Source organism: Parambassis ranga, chromosome 21 (genome assembly GCF_900634625.1).
Source record: "Parambassis ranga chromosome 21, fParRan2.1, whole genome shotgun sequence".
Taxonomy (NCBI): Eukaryota; Metazoa; Chordata; class Actinopteri; family Ambassidae; genus Parambassis; species Parambassis ranga.
The window spans coordinates 18211003-18229763 of NC_041041.1; the positions used below are offsets into that span (position 1 = coordinate 18211003).

The 18761-nt window shown below is 40.1% G+C and overlaps 1 protein-coding gene across 3 annotated transcripts in view; it reads left to right on the forward strand.

Moving 5' to 3' along the window:
• hdac4 (histone deacetylase 4) overlaps window positions 1-18761 on the forward strand; it is a 92715-nt gene that overhangs the window by 17557 nt on the left and 56397 nt on the right. The window lies entirely within an intron of this gene.

Consider the following 18761-nt stretch of genomic DNA (forward strand, 5'->3'; position numbering starts at 1 on the left):
ACCAATGATTTTTTTCTTTATAAGGCCAAATGTATGCTAAAGTGGTTCAGCTATGTTTTTTTCTACACCATCTGCCAGTCATACGAACTCTATTTAAGACATTTGACATCCAAAGCCTGCACCATACAGCAGCAAGCACAATAGGCATGAGAGACAGTTCATATTTTATATTATTGAATGGTAATCTAAGTGTTATTCATGACAGGGCAGAGGAGAAATTTTTATGCTTTTGATCTATTTATAGACACTTCTAATAGACAGCCATTGTTTATTCGCTTCAGTGTTTTCCTCTCTCACAAATGTATTTTATTTGGAGAACAGTGGACAGTTTGTTCCACAGAGCTGATGGGGCCCCATTCCCTTTTGTCAACACCAGACACAAGGTAGCTCATGCCAAAACACAAATATAAACAAACACCGGGGCACAAAGTCAGAGGTGACATTTACTGTTGATGGTAGTTTGCTACCACACAACATATTTAATTGCGTTAGACATGTATTGTAGCTAATTTAGGCTCTAATTTGGAGCTTCTAGCTTTGGACTTTGTGGACCATCTGTTAAAAGCACAAGCAACTGGCTTTGCTGATTTATGATTTGTTTGTCTGCATTTATTTTTGATTATGAAGCACTTTTTGACCGTTTTCCACTGGTTATTTCTAGCTCCTTTTACTAGCACCTTTTTAGGTGTTAGTAGTTTTTAACGTGACATATGATCAGTATTCTACACAATGTGTGACACCTTGGTCAATATGAAGAACATTTAGAATATGAATAAATCTGGAGTTGGAAATACTGGATAATTGTAGGCAAAGATGAGTTTGGTCTACAAAGTGTAATATTAATAAAAAAAGTTTGTAATTCTTTTATTTATTGGGGTTTGAACCAGCAACACTTTAGATCCTAGATAGCATGCCGACACAGTCTGCTTTTATTCTGGTGAGAGGAATAGACAACCTTCTCCACTGGCACAGGTCATTCTGGACACAGGCCCCCACCACTGAAGGTTCTTTTGTCATACCGACTCTAACAAACAAGTGAGCCATTCTCAGCTCTGCGCTAGTGTGCTTATCCTGCATGAAAACAAGCGTGACTATTTAATTATAATTAGAGGGGGAAAAATTGGTGTAGGGACTGAGCCAATTGTAGGAACTGAATCACTGTATGTGTGTGATTGTGTCAGTGTGTGTATTAGTACATCAGGATGTCCTTCTGTATTTTCTCAGTGTAAGCACAGTCACAGGCCCTTTACAATTTCCCCTTCTACATGAATCAATGAAGCTGTCATGACAGACACTTCTTGAAATGCCACTGTAAAATCTGATGGTCAAAGGCCGTTATTATACTCTGTTTAGTCATACTGTTAATACATTAGTTAATGTGAGAGTGTTTCCAGAAGGGTTTATTTTATATTTTATTCATCCGCTGCTTCATTAGCATGACTCACATTCTAGCAGTTCATTGCCTGTGTGTCATCTTGCTGTCATCTCAACCACTTAAACTTCATCTGCACCAAGCCTGGCTGCTCAGTGAGGCTTTCTCACCATCATTTCAATAAGGTCAGTATGTGAAGAGTACCAATTAGACTGCTACTTTGGAAGAATGAAAGTGTTTTTCCCAGTTTGTTCCATGTGACTATTTTTAGGTACAGTGCACAAATGTTACAATGGCAGTAACCTGGCATGCCAGATGGTTGGTTACACAAAAACCATCTGGGAAGATGTCCTTGGAAAGAGCCGGCTCTCTCAGAAAATACTTGGCAGGTGATTGGATGTCTGTCTGTCACTGGCAAAATTAAACCAGTAAGATTTCTCCTCATTATCACCGTAGGCTGCTGTCAGACAGTGAAGTTTAAGCTTTTTTTTTAAGCTTGACCATATAGATTGTAGCGTGTCTTGTGGATCTGACTAGAATCCAGCTGCCATTTAAAATTGCAATAGCATCCTGATTTAGTGGAATTATGTTTACCATGTTAACTGTAGCATTTAGCTACTTCTTATTAATCATTGAAGACCGAGGGGAGCTAAGGTTGATTGTAATCTTGTAGGGGTTTGATCAGTAGCTCCTGAATTGTGACCTAAGACATTCAGGTATTTCTGAATGTGCTCTTATGTCGATCATAACATTTCTTGTCAAAACGTGCCATGATGTAAACATTTTTTGTTAAACTGCCCCTCCCAATGGGTTCTTCAAGCTACGTAAAATTCCTGTTTTCAGGGGATTATACTGTACACTAATCCCCCCCCCCTCGCCTTTTAACCACAGACAAAGCATGATCTTTCTCACCCCACCCCTCCCCCCACATCGCTACATTTGCTTCAGTCAAACGATTTATGTCTAATTACCGGGTATAAGCTGTGCACTTCCTGTGAAAGGCACCATATTAGAAACCAAATCTTATAATTAACCCATCCTCTCACATGAAAGTAATGGCAGTGCTCTGCCTAGTCAGAGGCCCGTGTTGACAGTTCTGTCATCTCAGCACAACCCTCCCCAGCACTGCCTCCCTAAATATGCCAGCAGTTTAAGGAAAGATGAGCTGGATAATGGACTGTGTACTAGTGGAGAGGAGTGAAGAGATTGACCTTGAAGGTTTTTGTTTAGTTAAATCGCCTGAACAGAGAAAGCATCCTCCAGATTAGAGAGTAAGGGAATGTGAGCCTAATGTCTTTTCACATACATTTAAATGCCTTCGCTGTGAGTCATCTCATCTCTGTTTATACATGTTTCATTTAAATGTTAGTAACAGTTTCATCGCTGATCTAAAATCATTTATTCACTGATGACCACCTACATGCTACAAAAAGTGAGTCAGAGGATTATTTAGCAATAATGCAACCAGGAAGGTCAAATCAATACATGTGCAAAGAAACTTGTAGCACCAGTATGGTTTCAGTATGCTACTGACACCACTAATACAATGTATAATATTGCAGGCATTTTGCTAGCTGAAGGCTAACACAACACCGCAGGGCATGAATTCTTCTTTGTTGATCTGAACTGTGATTAACATGGAATTCTGTGCACAGCTTTCTGTACACACTGCTGTTTTACTTCCAGCAATGCTCGCCAGAAGCTAGCAGCTACATGCTGCATTTCAGCAACATTTTAAGTATATAGAACACAAGGCTGTTGTGTCAAGGGTATTTTAAAAAAAACTTTATTATAGCTTTTTTTTGATGTATTGTTTCTGCTACTTTTCTTTTTGCTTGCTTTGCATTTTCAGCACATATGTTGTCAAATCGATGATGTTTTTTGACTTGCAGTTCATTGAGCTCTCCCTGTTGTTGTATGTTTTGGTAAACAGTAGACTGTGTTGGATGAACGCAAACAATTTATTAGCAATTTTTCTGAGGCGATTTTTGGAGTTCTACATGACACTAAACTTCAGTTTGTTGCCATTGCTAACTGATCTGGGGGAGTTTCAGAAGTGGATTAGTGTTGTTTGAAGGAGCTTGTTGACATCAGATGGCATGGGAACTATGAATCCACACACAAGGCTCAGCGAAGGAGCTCAGGCAAACCTGCACTGGGCACGTAGAGAGAGGGAGGAAAAACAAATAAACTAAGCCCTGAGTAAGTCTCCCCACAGTTGGCTTGTTCCCACAGACATTTGGTAGAGAAGGAAGAAGGATATAAAGACATTCTGGTGCAGACTTGGTCAGAAATGCCCAACTATTTGTAACAATGTTAATGGATTTGTAATAAGCTATTGAGCCATTTTCAGATAAGTCAGATAATTTGACAAAAAATGTTTATCAAATACAAAACCCAAATTATGATAATGATAGTGATTAAATAAATTATGTCCTGTGGTAGTTTTTACTAATGCACGTATGAATTGGTCTGTCTGTCTATCATACACACACATTATCTGCGAAAAACAGTACACAGTCCAAGTTCATTGTCACACTGGGTGCTTATGCAAATAGGACACTTGGTAAAAGAAACATACATCATAAATCAGAGCATGGTATGAATATTAATAATCATAATGACAGTACAATCCACTCGGCATCAGATTGCTCTGTAATCCCACAGTAAACTCTCACCAAAACCTGAGTAAGTCAGTATTATTACAGATAATCCTCTGGTCTGGTTTATGTGACGTGTTGGTGAACGCAGGGCTAAACTACACATACACCCATACACACACACACACACAGCACACACACAGACAGCACACAAATGTCTTTTCAAACTGATTGCATTTCAGCTATTGTCTCAGTTTCAGCAGCCACACAGATCACAGTGCAAAGCAGATGGCTGCTGTGTGTGGATGTACCATGAGATTGTTTTAGTCTTATTAATGCTGTCAAAGGACTGACATCAGCTAAATGCATGACCCAGTATTCAGGTCAGTGCAGAAATTCTAGTTAAGTTCACATATAAGTAATAAGTAATAAAGGTTGTGTGTGTATTCTCATGGTATGACTCTATAGGAATGGTAGTGCCAGTCTGCTGAAGGACAGTAATTTAAAATCATCTACACTCTCATAAACATTCCCAAAAAGGAACTTACCCTTTATGCAGTAGTTACTCTCTTTGACAGCATGTTAGCTTTCATTAGTCCTGTGTTTGTCATTAAAGACATCTTCTGTCTAACCCTTTTTGGCCCTTTTAGATCCATTGATATAGTTGATATTGAGCAGACAGCCAAATACTTGAACTGGGGTTACCAGGCTCATCTCTGCTTGCTTTTTAAACAAGCAAAGAAACCCCCCCCTCCCACCCACCCAAAACCTCTCCTAGCACCCAAGTCCAGGAGATGTGCCAAAAGCAGCCTAACACTAAACATTCACAGCGCTGGGGAAGAGAAAGCAAACTCTGGGAAGGTACAGGATTGACGTCAGAGAGAGCCACATATAAGAAATTCCTTCCTAATTACTGGGAATCTGCTGGCTTATTGTACAAAAAATGTTCCAGTTCATATTCATCTTTTAATAGGTGTCTCTTTGTTTTATAGTTCTTGGTACCTTTCAGTGTTGTATGAATTCTCTCTGCCCTTAAACATTAGCCAGCTCTTAGATTTACCATCATCTTTTTTCCTTTCCCCTGTGGGTCCAATTTCTTCCTTCAACCCACTTTATTTCTTCTCCCGTCCTTCATTCCTTCCTCTCCCCATTCCAAGTTACAATTAAGGTGGATCATTTAAAATGACCAAGTTGCACCCTATGCCCTGTTCTGCAGGCCTTATTCCTTGTGTGTACTCAGGCTGCTGTGTTTGGATTATATCTGCTGCACCTCTTAGTCTCAGTGCTGCACCTCTTATTCTACTTTCCAGGAATGCAGTGGACGGAGGACTCATTGCTACTCGTGGCCTGTTTGAAAGTTAGCTCAACTAATTAGCCTCGCTGTTTTATTGTAATTTCTCACCATTAGCCATAATAACACACATGTACACTAACAGATAACAGTCAATAAGTAACATATTGATCTCTGCATGGCAGACTTTATTTTTAGAGTTATTTCCTATATACCTTCTTACCTTGTGAAGCTGCTATATTCACATGAGATTCACAAGAATCAGTGTAAGATGGATTTGTTTGTAGACCTGTGAAGAAATTCTATCACAGTGTTTAAAATGTGTGTATAAATATGCACGAGAAACCTTTTATGTCACCTAAAAAGTAAAAGTTTCAGGCACACAATCTACAGTGTATGGAATATTCATGAGTACACATTTCTAAATCAGAATACTATTGAGAGAAATTTTGTGACTCAATCTGGCTGCATATAAAAGGCTATATTCAAAATATTTGTGTAATACCTGTTTTTATTTTTAATATGGTTTAGAGGGGCACAAGATTATTTCAACAACAGATTTAATTTAATTCTGTCAGCATCTAATTAATATTTATATTTTAAAAACGGAGAAAAACGGAGAACGGAGTGAAATAGTATGGCTCTAAAATCAGTTTAAAGTGCCTCACTTTAAAGAGGAAGGGGTTTGACAGAAATGAGTGTAGAGAGAGTCGATTTAGGAGAAAAGGAGTGTGATGTTGAGGTGTGAGTGGGTTTCACACACAGGGAGGATTTGTGCTGAAAATGGAGAAGGGGGGAACTTGGGGATTTTTGGAGGCTCCCATATCGACTGGAGGAATGCCTTTGAAGCTTTTTCTTCCACCCTCTGGAAGCATTTTATTAGTGGGGGGGGAGAGCTACCGATCGGGCACATTCTGGTGGATTTGGAGACAGATGTTGGAACCAAAAAATGGAGTCAGCAGAGGAGGAAAATGGAGGCTGGCACCTGCCAAACTACAGTTATATTAGCATCTTGCCTCCGGGCACTATAATTTAGCTACATATCAAGATAATGTGTAAACATGTTTTATTGCCGACATCAAAAATATTTCTTTCTATCCACTCTGTATAAGCAGCAGTCAGGGCCTCTTGATGCTTCTGACATTTCTTTTGGTCTTGCCACTTCACAGGCCAATGCGCACACACACACACACACACACACACACACACACACACACTATTCTTGGAGGATTTGAAGTGTGTCAACCTCACCCCTGATCCCACCTTTAACCTAACGCTCCTGCCATTAGCACCTGATACTTTGGGACAGTGGGATCACTGACACTGATTAGCTGCTACTTCAAGTCCCTCATAAGTGAGTGTGCTTTGCTTCATCACAATATTTCAGTCTTTCTCAAAGTGCTCTCTTGGTCTGTTAAATTCATGTTCAGGATCACTATTATTGGACAGGTGAATATATTAATTTCTGCAACAAACCCACAAGTTAAATGTTCAAATTAAAATATAAAAAAAATATTTTATTAGTTTTATTTAGGAGAATGGACTCTGCTGGATGGGTTTTTGTCTGACAAAGCGAATTTATTGGTTAATCTTTTTACATAATTAACAGTGAACAGTGTCCATTTAATATAAGTGTGGTTGCATTGCAGTGGAAAGTTACAGAGAAGGATTTCTTGGTAACAACTCTAATGAGATTTTAAGCCTATTTTCCAGCTTGCTTTATTGAATTTTACTGTATGAATAAGTCTTAGATGCGGAAGCAATCATTTCTATGTGGAGGACTCATGGACACAGTCATTTTCAGTACCTGCATAAATGGCACCAAACTTTAGATTAGATAAAAACTAGGATGTGTTCCTCAGAATTGATGTTATGAATGCTTACTCCCACTTTGCAGCTTACTGTCAGGACTGTGTATCTGCTTGATTTGGCCCTATAGTTACATAACAGTAAGGAAGGATAGGCATTGCCTGCACAGACACAAATGCACACACATATATAGAGAGAGGGAGAGATGCAAATTAATCACAGGCCTCAACAACATACACAATTAACACGGTCTAGCATGACTGGACATGTAGAGTATCACGCCCATATTCCAGGCAACTTAGTGAATACACTTCTTGTTAAAACTGACTCCAAGGTACCAAAGGTGTAATTAACCCGAGCTGTTCACAGCCTGCTGGTGTTGTAGCTATAGCTTGTCACGTCCAATTATTGTCACTCTTACCAGTGCTTTCTCTGCAAGGTGAAGTAACAGAATCAGGTAAGAAATCAAGAGTCAGGAGTGAGTCAGTTTGTGTTATGTGATTAATTAGGGTAAATACCTGGATAATGTTCACATTGTGTAATAATTATGTGCTACATGCAGCATAGCAGGAGGTGTCTAGTCTATTTTGTTTGCTATATATGATAGAAATGTTCCTTGAAATTTCTAATATTTACACCTAGCATCCTCAATGGCTCTCTTTTATTATGTGTCATTATGTGTCCAACTGTGCTGCTGAACAAAATTTCATTGTGCCTTGCATGGTGACAATAAAGATTCTTGTTATTGATTCTTGATTCTCAAGGTTCACATAGTTTAAACTAAACTAGAAAGGCGTAATGCAGGTTGTGGTAATCAGTGTTAGATTACCACAACCTTAGACTCAAACTTTGCAAGGTTCCGTGTAAACACAGTACACAGCAACATGAAGCTACACTATGCTCGAGTGGTGTGTACTGTGTGTATCTGAAAGTTCATTAACATGTTTTTATGCTGTGCCTTCTTGCTTACTATAATTTACCAGGTGCGTCCAGTCTTTTGCATACAGCTGTATAAGCTACAATATTTGTGACCTATTGTGTAACAAGGAAGTGGAATCTTCCATGTGATGTGCACATGTGTAGCGCTGTTACAAACAGAAAGGGCCTTCTCTTTTCCCAGTGACCCCTCCACTGCTGTACAGATGTCTCTGTTTCCTTAGTACACTCTCAGGCCTTTCACAAACACACACAGGCAGCGCCCGTCTTATGTGTCACAGGGATCTCCTGTCTCCCCATGGACCTACTCTGTGTTGCCTGCCTGCTGCCAGACCACATGGCCTCTGTTTGTGCATAGTAATTGTGTGTGCATGAAAGAGGCACAGTGAGAGATATGATTTGAGGACCAGACCATCTGATGTAAAATCTAAACTGTAACATTAACTTGATAGCAATGAATGCACTGCATAATTATCCCAGTTGATGAATTGTGACAGATTAGAGGCATCTGGGCCATAAGAGGACTTACTGTATTTTAAATGCAAGTTTAGTTGATGCTTTGGACACTTCTCTTAATTGTCTAAGCAGTAAATTCTTTATGCCTCTGATGTGACATGCATTATCTATCCATAAAGCTGGATCCATACTCCGCGAGACAAAGACATTTTCCCCCCCTGCAGACGTTACGCCCACAAAATGACGTCATTTTTTGTCTCTGACCGCCCGCTGATCCGCACTCCTGTGCACAGGGTCCGGGCCGAACTTTGTCTTTCAAGGCTGTGCGGCAACCATGCTGCGATTGGTCGGAATTTATTGTGGGCGTGATGAAAGTGGAGAAGCGCAAGAGCCTCTCCAGGTATATAGGTAGGTGTATAAACAGCGCTGATTCAACAGATTTAGATAAGACCATACTGGTTTTGCATGATGAGCAATAAAAGAAAGAAAGAAAGGCAAGTCAGGGTGATTTGTCACCAATAACTCCAGACAGCCATTCACACATACCAGATGGTGACTGTTATTACCATTCTATATACTCCTACATACCCGGGCATAACAGGCTCGTTAACAATGTCTGTATATCTTTGCTATTGTTACTTTTACTGTCGCATCTTCACAGCTCATCACCGGACAGTTTGAAGTATCGCAGGCACATTGGAACACAGTAGATGTGCAAATGTGGTCATAAAGGCACAAACACTGAATCTTTGCTATTGTTACTTTTAATGTCGCATTTTCACAACTCATCGCCGGACATCTCACGCTGTTGCAGGCACCCTCTCTGTATAATGCCCTCTTGCCATGGCACAAGTCCTTGTGGTGTGTAAAAAAACTCAGTAAAGTCTTTCCTTATAGTTTAGTGGGCGGGCCGTATGAGGAGTTCTGCACACACGCGTCTCGCGGAGTATGGTACCTCAGTGCGGAAAAGACCTTTTTTTTGTATCTCTTACCACCCGTGGAGCGCGTTCTCCGCTCTTTGTCTCGCGGAGTATGGATCCAGCTTTAGTTTATACCCAATTATCCTCACAGTCACAGGGAGGCTGGAAACTACCCCACTGATACTTGGCAAGAGGTGGGGTGCAGCCTATACAGATCACAAGTCAATAATGGGGCTTCAACAATAGCAGAAAGACTTTTTACTTTGCTATACAAAAATATCAGTATGTTATATTGACATTACACTCTTTTACACATTATATAGGTCCAGCAGTAAAAAAATAAAATCAAAGTCTGTGGTTTGTCTCTTAGGGTTTAAAATGCCCAGAGGAAGTGCTGTGTAGTTGGTAAACACAGCCGCAACACCAACAAGTGGTTTTAAAGCAATGCAGTGGTGAGAAGTTATTCATGGTTCAGTGCCGCGCATAGACGGAGTCAAAAAACCTCCACATTTGCTCGCTTTTCACTCAAACTGCAGACATGGGACTCTGCATTTTCCTGTGTAAAGAGGAATGTAGGAGAAGATATGAACAATAAAAATGAAGTTATTATATATGCTTGCATTAATTTATAGCCACTTTTGTCTGATATAGTAGAGAAGAAAGAACTATGATTTCATTGTTGTACTGACACATTGTTTCAAAAACTCTTTTCTTTTTTTGATCAGACCATTTACAGTAATAGCAAATCAATCTTGCAAAAAAGTTTTTTTTTTCAGTCACATGATGGATATCTCTTTTTGGAAAGAATCGCCTCATATGTTGGCTACCCAGCAGATTATCTTGTGGTTTAGAGTGGCGGTGACAGGTTGGCGTTGTTGGCACGCTCTCAGACTGGCTCAGAGTTTGGTTGTAGCAGAAGGGCAATTTTGGTGGAGCCTCAGCAGACAGGATGGCATAGTTGGCAGAGTGGAGGGTGGCAGAGCTCTGACGCTGATATCAAGGGCTCAGAATACACCAGACTGAGATGTAGTGGACCAGACAGGTTGGCTTGGCTTGGCACACTGTGGTGATGAATGCTGCTCAGGTGGAGGTAAAGGTGGCACAGAACAGCCTGACTCGGCGCAGTAGGAGTCAAGGTGGATAGGCGTGTTGTTGTGTACACATTCAACCACCCTGTATGATTTTGTCTATAAGCACATTTTTATGAATGCGTCATGGATTCTCTCTTTTCTCACATTATAGAGGGGTTCTCCTCAGCACTGTACACCGGGTGTGTATTCACTGAAGCAGGCACTCCTGCTTCCTGCTAGACTCGGAGCCAAGTTGTCGTTCTGCCAGGCATCGGTAACTTGGCACTCTTACTCTTCCTTTTCCATGTGGTGCTCACGTATGTCTATCCACACGGAAGTCTGTCGACACTTCTAGCTTTTAGAAATGGGATATGACACATGGAAAAAGAGCAAATCACCTTCCTGCCTGTGCTCGGAGGCACATGTATTTTTTTCTGCAGCTTATTTTGTAATGGCCATTCCTACATGTCACAGGGGAGCATGCTGCAACTTTCCTGAGAGGCGTGCATATGGCACAGGTCGCACAGGTCAACACATTATCACATGGCATTGTAACTCCGGTGTACACAAAGCATTAAATCCCTGCAGGGCATTACATGCATCTACATAGTGCAGATCATGAGGCACAACACAGCATGTCTTCTCAGTCTTAGTAAGAAATTGGCAGCACAAAATGTGTCACATGAAATAAAAGCATTCCGAAATACCTCTTGTTATGGTTTGATTAAACTGTGCCATTTAAAGTGCCACTCTTTCCATTTAGACAATCTGCAGGAGAATGAAAGCTTGGAAACCAGAATGAGCTCTAAGTGGTAGTGAACCTCTATGCCTCATCTCTCTTGAACTTTATCTCTTGTTACCGCCACAGCTGCAGATAATAGTTGCACTGTAGAAAGGACAACTATTCAATAAAACTGTGAGACAACAGCGGCAAAAAAAAGAACAATACACCTAGTTAAAAAGGGATGAGTGCTTTGCAGACAAATGCACATATAGGCACACTGTTCATAACTCTGTGAGTTGACCAGAATTGATCCAGGCAGTTGGAGAGGCACGTGAAGATACTTCAGCCTATTTTCCCCAAGTAAAATATAATCAATTTGCCTTATTCAGTAAAAATATAACTATTTTAAGATGCAGAAGATCAATTATTCCCCAATGTCACACAGGAGGGCCAATAAAACAAACAGTCTGACTGCACTGCAGCACAGTGTCCACAGTAGGAGGAATGAGCCACAGCTGTTTGCTTGTGGCATCAGTGCACTCCAAACAAATAGCACATATCCTTATGCTTACATAAAAGTTATAATACATCACCGAAAAATAATAATAAATTGGTGAAAATAATATTTATTTAAGGTGGGTGTATGTGTGCAAGCTGTGCATCATTAGAACAGATTAGCCAGAGAACAACGTGTGTGCCTGATCCAGATGTTGATTGACTAATTTCATTTTTTTGCACTTATTAGTGGTGGTTGTAGTACTTTGAACTGTAAAAGTCCAGGGGTTTAACAGTCAACACATGTACTGGTGGTTTCTTGGATTGACTCTTATTCTTGGTGACTAATGCCACAGTTAAATAGTTTTCCACAGGCAATGTCCACATGTTGGCAGTTTTTGTCAGATGATCCATGCAAATCTAAAGATATTCAACTTTACAATTATAAAATGGACAATGCCAGCAAATCAGATTTTGCATGAGAAATCTGGTTTCTTCATTTTCTTGATGCAGGTTACAGAACTCTTCTTCATCTGTACACGTGTGTCTCTCTTTGTTAGTTTGATTGCCATGGCAATCAAACTCTTGTTCTTCTACGTCTTTATTAGTTTGATTGCCATGGCAATCAAACTCTTGTTCTTCTACGTCTTTATTATTATTATTATTCTTCCGTACGTTTTTTGGCTCAGCATATCTTCAGAATGCATGGGCCGATTCAAACCATTCAAACATCAAAAGATTCAGCTCATTAAGGACATTCCCGGAAACCTTCAATAATAATTACAAATATTATAATATTAAAAATATTTAACATTTTCCACCCTCAAATTAACATTGGAGTCAATGGGAGAGCCCTTCAAACCATGCATTTTGCAAAATGCTACTGCTCCTACAAATATTAAGTTAGAGAAACCATTCGAGGCTTAAAATACTTCCAACGTCTTGGTCTTCAAAAGTTGTATTCAGAATTTGGAAGTTCAGCTCCGTCTTCAAATGCCAGGGGATTAAAGATGAAGTGGTTTTTGAGGTCTCTTCTGAGTTTAACATTAGTGTGTATTGCGTGGAATGTTGGGAGCTAGAGTGGGTGAGTCATCGCTCAGAGTGCGGGAGGGAAAAAAATTAAACCAGTTTCTGCGTTTCTATCCTGCTGTCACGTCTGCACCTTTTATCTGACAGGGATAATTTGGCCACCAGTTCGAAGGAAAAATGGTCTGGGTTCTGTTGGTGTCGGTCTTAAAACTCAACACCAAACAGTTTTGCCTGTAGATCGAGCTGTTCGGGGAGAGTGCCGGTCATTCCTCCATTAAGACATAATGTAAAACCAAAAACAGAGAAGCAGAGCTGCCATATTTTCTAACTCGCCGCCATCTCCACATCTTCGACATCCCAGACATAAAAATCGTACCAGTTGTAGAGCAACTTCTTGGGATTCTGACGGTGTTCTTATTTTTTGTCTAAAGTCTTCGGTTTGGAGAATATGAGACGTTGTTCGGAGGGTGGTTTTACATAGGAAATGCATTAGGAGGGGGAAAGAGAGCTGCAGTTAGGGGCAGCTCATAAACATTCCGGTTGCCATGGATGCAGGCAGGCAGGCAGGCAGGCAGGGCCGTTACCATGGTGACAGACTCACTCACTAGAAGCATACAAAGCAGCCATATTTGTAGTCTTTATCAGACTTTAAGCATTATATCTGTCACATTGATCATCCTTCAGCTGTATACTACCTTTCCACATTCAAATCACACAGCCTGAGCTTCTTATAGTCTTATGGTATTATTCCACCCTCAGACCTTTCATATGGTATATTCACAGGCTATTCTTTCAGGTCGTGACTTCATACTGTTCTTGTCTTCAGCTGTTTCTCTTTCATATCTTCATAATATTAAAACATTTTCTACTTTTCCAGATAAGAGCTTCATCTTTCTAAATTCTTAACTGTGTTTCAGCAAATTAAGTTCAGATTGGAGTTTCTCCAGCAATTCAGAGCAATCGTTCACATCAGCATTCAAAGCAATGCTTCAGCTGCGGCAATCAAACTTGCATTTTCTTCAGGAAATGCTTTTCTAGTTATTCTTATTATTCTTCCGTACGTTTTTTGGCTCAGCATATCTTCAGAATGCATGGGCCGATTCAAACCATTCAAACATCAAAAGATTCAGCTCATGCAGGACATTCCCGGAAACCTTCAATAATAATTACAAATATTATAATATTAAAAATATTAAACATTTTCCACCCTCAAATTAACATTGGAGTCAATGGGAGAGCCCTTCAAACCATGCATTTTGCAAAATGCTACTGCTCCTACAAATATTAAGTTAGAGAAACCATTCGAGGCTTAAAATACTTCCAATGTCTTGGTCTTCAAAAGTTGTATTCAGAATTTGGAAGTTCAGCTCCGTCTTCAAATGACAGGGGATTAAAGATGAAGTGGTTTTTGAGGTCTCTTCTGAGTTTAACATTAGTGTGTATTGCGTGGAATGTTGGGAGCTAGAGTGGGTGAGTCATCGCTCAGAGTGCGGGAGGGAAAAAAATTAAACCAGTTTCTGCGTTTCTATCCTGCTGTCACGTCTGCACCTTTTATCTGACAGGGATAATTTGGCCACCAGTTCGAAGGAAAAATGGTCTGGGTTCTGTTGGTGTCGGTCTTAAAACTCAACACCAAACAGTTTTGCCTGTAGATCGAGCTGTTCGGGGAGAGTGCCGGTCATTCCTCCATTAAGACATAATGTAAAACCAAAAACAGAGAAGCAGAGCTGCCATATTTTCTAACTCGCCGCCATCTCCACATCTTCGACATCCCAGACATAAAAATCGTACCAGTTGTAGAGCAACTTCTTGGGATTCTGACGGTGTTCTTATTTTTTGTCTAAAGTCTTCGGTTTGGAGAATATGAGACGTTGTTCGGAGGGTGGTTTTACATAGGAAATGCATTAGGAGGGGGAAAGAGAGCTGCAGTTAGGGGCAGCTGATAAACATTCCGGTTGCCATGGATGCAGGCAGGCAGGCAGGCAGGCAGGGCTGTTACCATGGTGACATGTTGACACACTAGAAGCATACAAAGCGGCCATATTTGTAGTCTTTATCAGACTTTAAGCATTATATCTGTCATATTGATCATCCTTCAGCTGTATACTACTTTTCCACATTCAAATCACACAGCCTGAGCTTCTTATAGTCTTATGGTATTATTCCACCCTCAGACCTTTCATATGGTATATTCACAGGCTATTCTTTAAGGTCGTGACTTCATACTGTTCTTGTCTTCAGCTGTTTCTCTTTCATATCTTCATAATATTAAAACATTTTCTACTTTTCCAGATAAGAGCTTCATCTTTCTAAATTCTTAACTGTGTTTCAGCAAATTAAGTTCAGATTGCAGATTCTCCAGCAATTCAGAGCAATCGTTCACATCAGCGTTCAAAGCAATGCTTCAGCTGCGGCAATCAAACTTGCATTTTCTTCAGGAAATGCTTTTCTAGTTATTATTATTCTTCCGTACGTTTTTTGGCTCAGCATATCTTCAGAATGCATGGGCCGATTCAAACCATTCAAACATCAAAAGATTCAGCTCATGCAGGACATTCCCGGAAACCTTCAATAATAATTACAAATATTATAATATTAAAAATATTAAACATTTTCCACCCTCAAATTAACATTGGAGTCAATGGGAGAGCCCTTCAAACCATGCATTTTGCAAAATGCTACTGCTCCTACAAATATTAAGTTAGAGAAACCATTCGAGGCTTAAAATACTTCCAACGTCTTGGTCTTCAAAAGTTGTATTCAGAATTTGGAAGTTCAGCTCCGTCTTCAAATGACAGGGGATTAAAGATGAAGTGGTTTTTGAGGTCTCTTCTGAGTTTAACATTAGTGTGTATTGCGTGGAATGTTGGGAGCTAGAGTGGGTGAGTCATCGCTCAGAGTGCGGGAGGGAAAAAAATTAAACCAGTTTCTGCGTTTCTATCCTGCTGTCACGTCTGCACCTTTTGTCTGACAGGGATAATTTGGCCACCAGTTCGAAGGAAAAATGGTCTGGGTTCTGTTGGTGTCGGTCTTAAAACTCAACACCAAACAGTTTTGCCTGTAGATCGAGCTGTTCGGGGAGAGTGCCGGTCATTCCTCCATTAAGACATAATGTAAAACCAAAAACAGAGAAGCAGAGCTGCCATATTTTCTAACTCGCCGCCATCTCTACATCTTCGACATCCCAGACATAAAAATCGTACCAGTTGTAGAGCAACTTCTTGGGATTCTGACGGTGTTCTTATTTTTCGTCTAAAGTCTTCGGTTTGGAGAATATGAGACGTTGTTCGGAGGGTGGTTTTACATAGGAAATGCATTAGGAGGGGGAAAGAGAGCTGCAGTTAGGGGCAGCTGATAAACATTCCGGTTGCCATGGATGCAGGCAGGCAGGCAGGCAGGCAGGGCTGTTACCATGGTGACATGCTGACACACTAGAAGCATACAAAGCGGCCATATTTGTAGTCTTTATCAGACTTTAAGCATTATATCTGTCATATTGATCATCCTTCAGCTGTATACTACTTTTCCACATTCAAATCACACAGCCTGAGCTTCTTATAGTCTTATGGTATTATTCCACCCTCAGACCTTTCATATGGTATATTCACAGGCTATTCTTTAAGGTTGTGACTTCATACTGTTCTTGTCTTCAGCTGTTTCTCTTTCATATCTTCATAATATTAAAACATTTTCTACTTTTCCAGATAAGAGCTTCATCTTTCTAAATTCTTAACTGTGTTTCAGCAAATTAAGTTCAGATTGCAGATTCTCCAGCAATTCAGAGCAATCGTTCACATCAGCGTTCAAAGCAATGCTTCAGCTGCGGCAATCAAACTTGCATTTTCTTCAGGAAATGCTTTTCTAGTTTATCTATTTGTTGTGGTTGCCATGGCAGTCTTTTCTCGTCACTGTGTGTTAAGGCAGAGAGCGCTTGACCTCTCTTCCTCCTCAAGCGTCAGAGGTCATAGTCAACAGCCTATACAGCTGCCTGGTTTCCATGGTTTACAAATATATGTACACCCTTTCTGTGTATTCGTATGATCTCTGTTTACACCCTCACATGTACAGTATACATCTACATTGATCCCATCTTAAACTATTATCCCTTTCTTTGCGTTTATCATGTCACAAGACATGCATAAACTTTTGGTGAGACCATTCAGCAAAAAAATAAATACATAAATAAAAACTACAGGGAGGTGATGGCTATTAGTGCAACAGAGGGAATGCATCTTCCCTCTGACACTCATTCCCACTTTCAACTCTTTCTTTGTGTGTGCTTGAGTGTGCTTGGCCTGTCTCTTGCCTATCAAGCTCTGGTGTCATCTTTCTGCCATCTGCCACTGCCACCCCACTGACATGCACATACTTACTGTATCCAGCTTTCTTATAAAGCTCTGTTAGTTCTTCTCTTCTCTTCTCCTCTTCTTCTTTCTAAAACTCAGCTCTTCTTTTGCGCTTCTTATACACTTCCGATGCACAGTTTTGTGCTTGTTTGTATCTTATATTGAGTAAAGATACAGAGGAATCAGGCATTCTTTACCCAGAATATGAAATTCAAGAAATGCATTTGCTGTGTGTGTGTTTGTGTGTACCATATGAATATTTAATTCAGCCCCTCCCTCCATCATGTATTAATCATGGAGCAGTCTGCCCGGGCTGAAAATAGTGCCTAGCAACCCAGAAAAACAAAATCCATAGTAGTTGCGGGTATGTCATGTGCTGCTGCTTGTTCATGTGTGACACAGCACATGGTCTCCTTTCACATTTTCCTTTCTCTAACCGTTTCCTCACATCTGCCTCAAATGATTCAAGAATGATGGTGATGCTGTTTGCTTTTCAGCTTGAAATGGTCGGTTTTAGGCAACATTTGTTTCGTCTAGCACTCATTTTAACCTGAATGTAGACAGCCTGCTGCTGTGCGACACTCACTGAGGTTAGACATATGTAACTTGAATTCTGTAAGTGGTAACAATTGCTTAAATGGCAAAAGATTATGCAGCCATCATTACCAGGTGCCAGTCTTAAAATAATAATAATAATAACAAAAATGTAGGCTGAGTGATTATTATAAACTTTATTATTATTATCTCAGCTGTGTGCTACTTGGAGCAGATTTGTGTCTACAAGTTTGTGTGGTGATACAGAAACTTCCAAAAAAAGACACAGGACAGAGAGTAAGTAAGCAGAAGACAGTCCGCGTGCTGCCAGTGTCACCAAAAAAGCTAAAATTTCCTCATGATGGTAACCTTGGAAACACTGAAAATTAGTTGGCTCCTATCACCCCAATAGGCTAATTATAGCATGCTTTGTGTGTCCAATGCTGTCAGAAAGTATGTTTTTTTTGTTGTATCAGCTGCACATCATCACTTTGGAATTAAAATAAAAAGTGACTGTATAAAGTAGAAGCCTTCAGGTTTAAGAGTATTTCTGCATAGTCATAAAATCAAGCAAGGAAAATGATTTCATGACCACACAGGGTGATTGTCACTTGATGTCTGTTCGACTGATCTTGTGATCTGCTCACCAGAGAGCATAAAGTCACTAATAGCTACAGGGGCTGCAGTCCACCCACAGCTATTGTGTCTACTGATAAATGTGGGTGTAGTCAGGTCATTGACTGCAAATACATGTGACTAAATGAAATGTAAAAATGCATCTTATGCTAGTGTGTGTACCTTAAAGTGGGGATGGCTGATCTTTACGGTGTAACCTGATGTTATAATGCGTGCAGTGGAGTTGAAGCTGAATGCCAGCACTCCCTCATTTTCACTGTTACATGTATGATCCACATACTAGTAAAAAAAAGTTGTGTGGGACGTGTCAAACCCACACAGCTATATAGTTAGATATGTTTCTTTAAATCATACTAGGGTGAGGGTGAGTTTACTTTTATATAGACAACACAGACTGGTAATGGATGAAATGTTGAAGACAGTTGCGTGAGTTTGTTTAAGTCACTTTAACAATCTTGGAAACAAGATTAACCAAGTTGAATTTCTCAGCTCAAGGGCATTGTTGGCATTAATATATCTATGAAAAACTAATCAATTACTGTA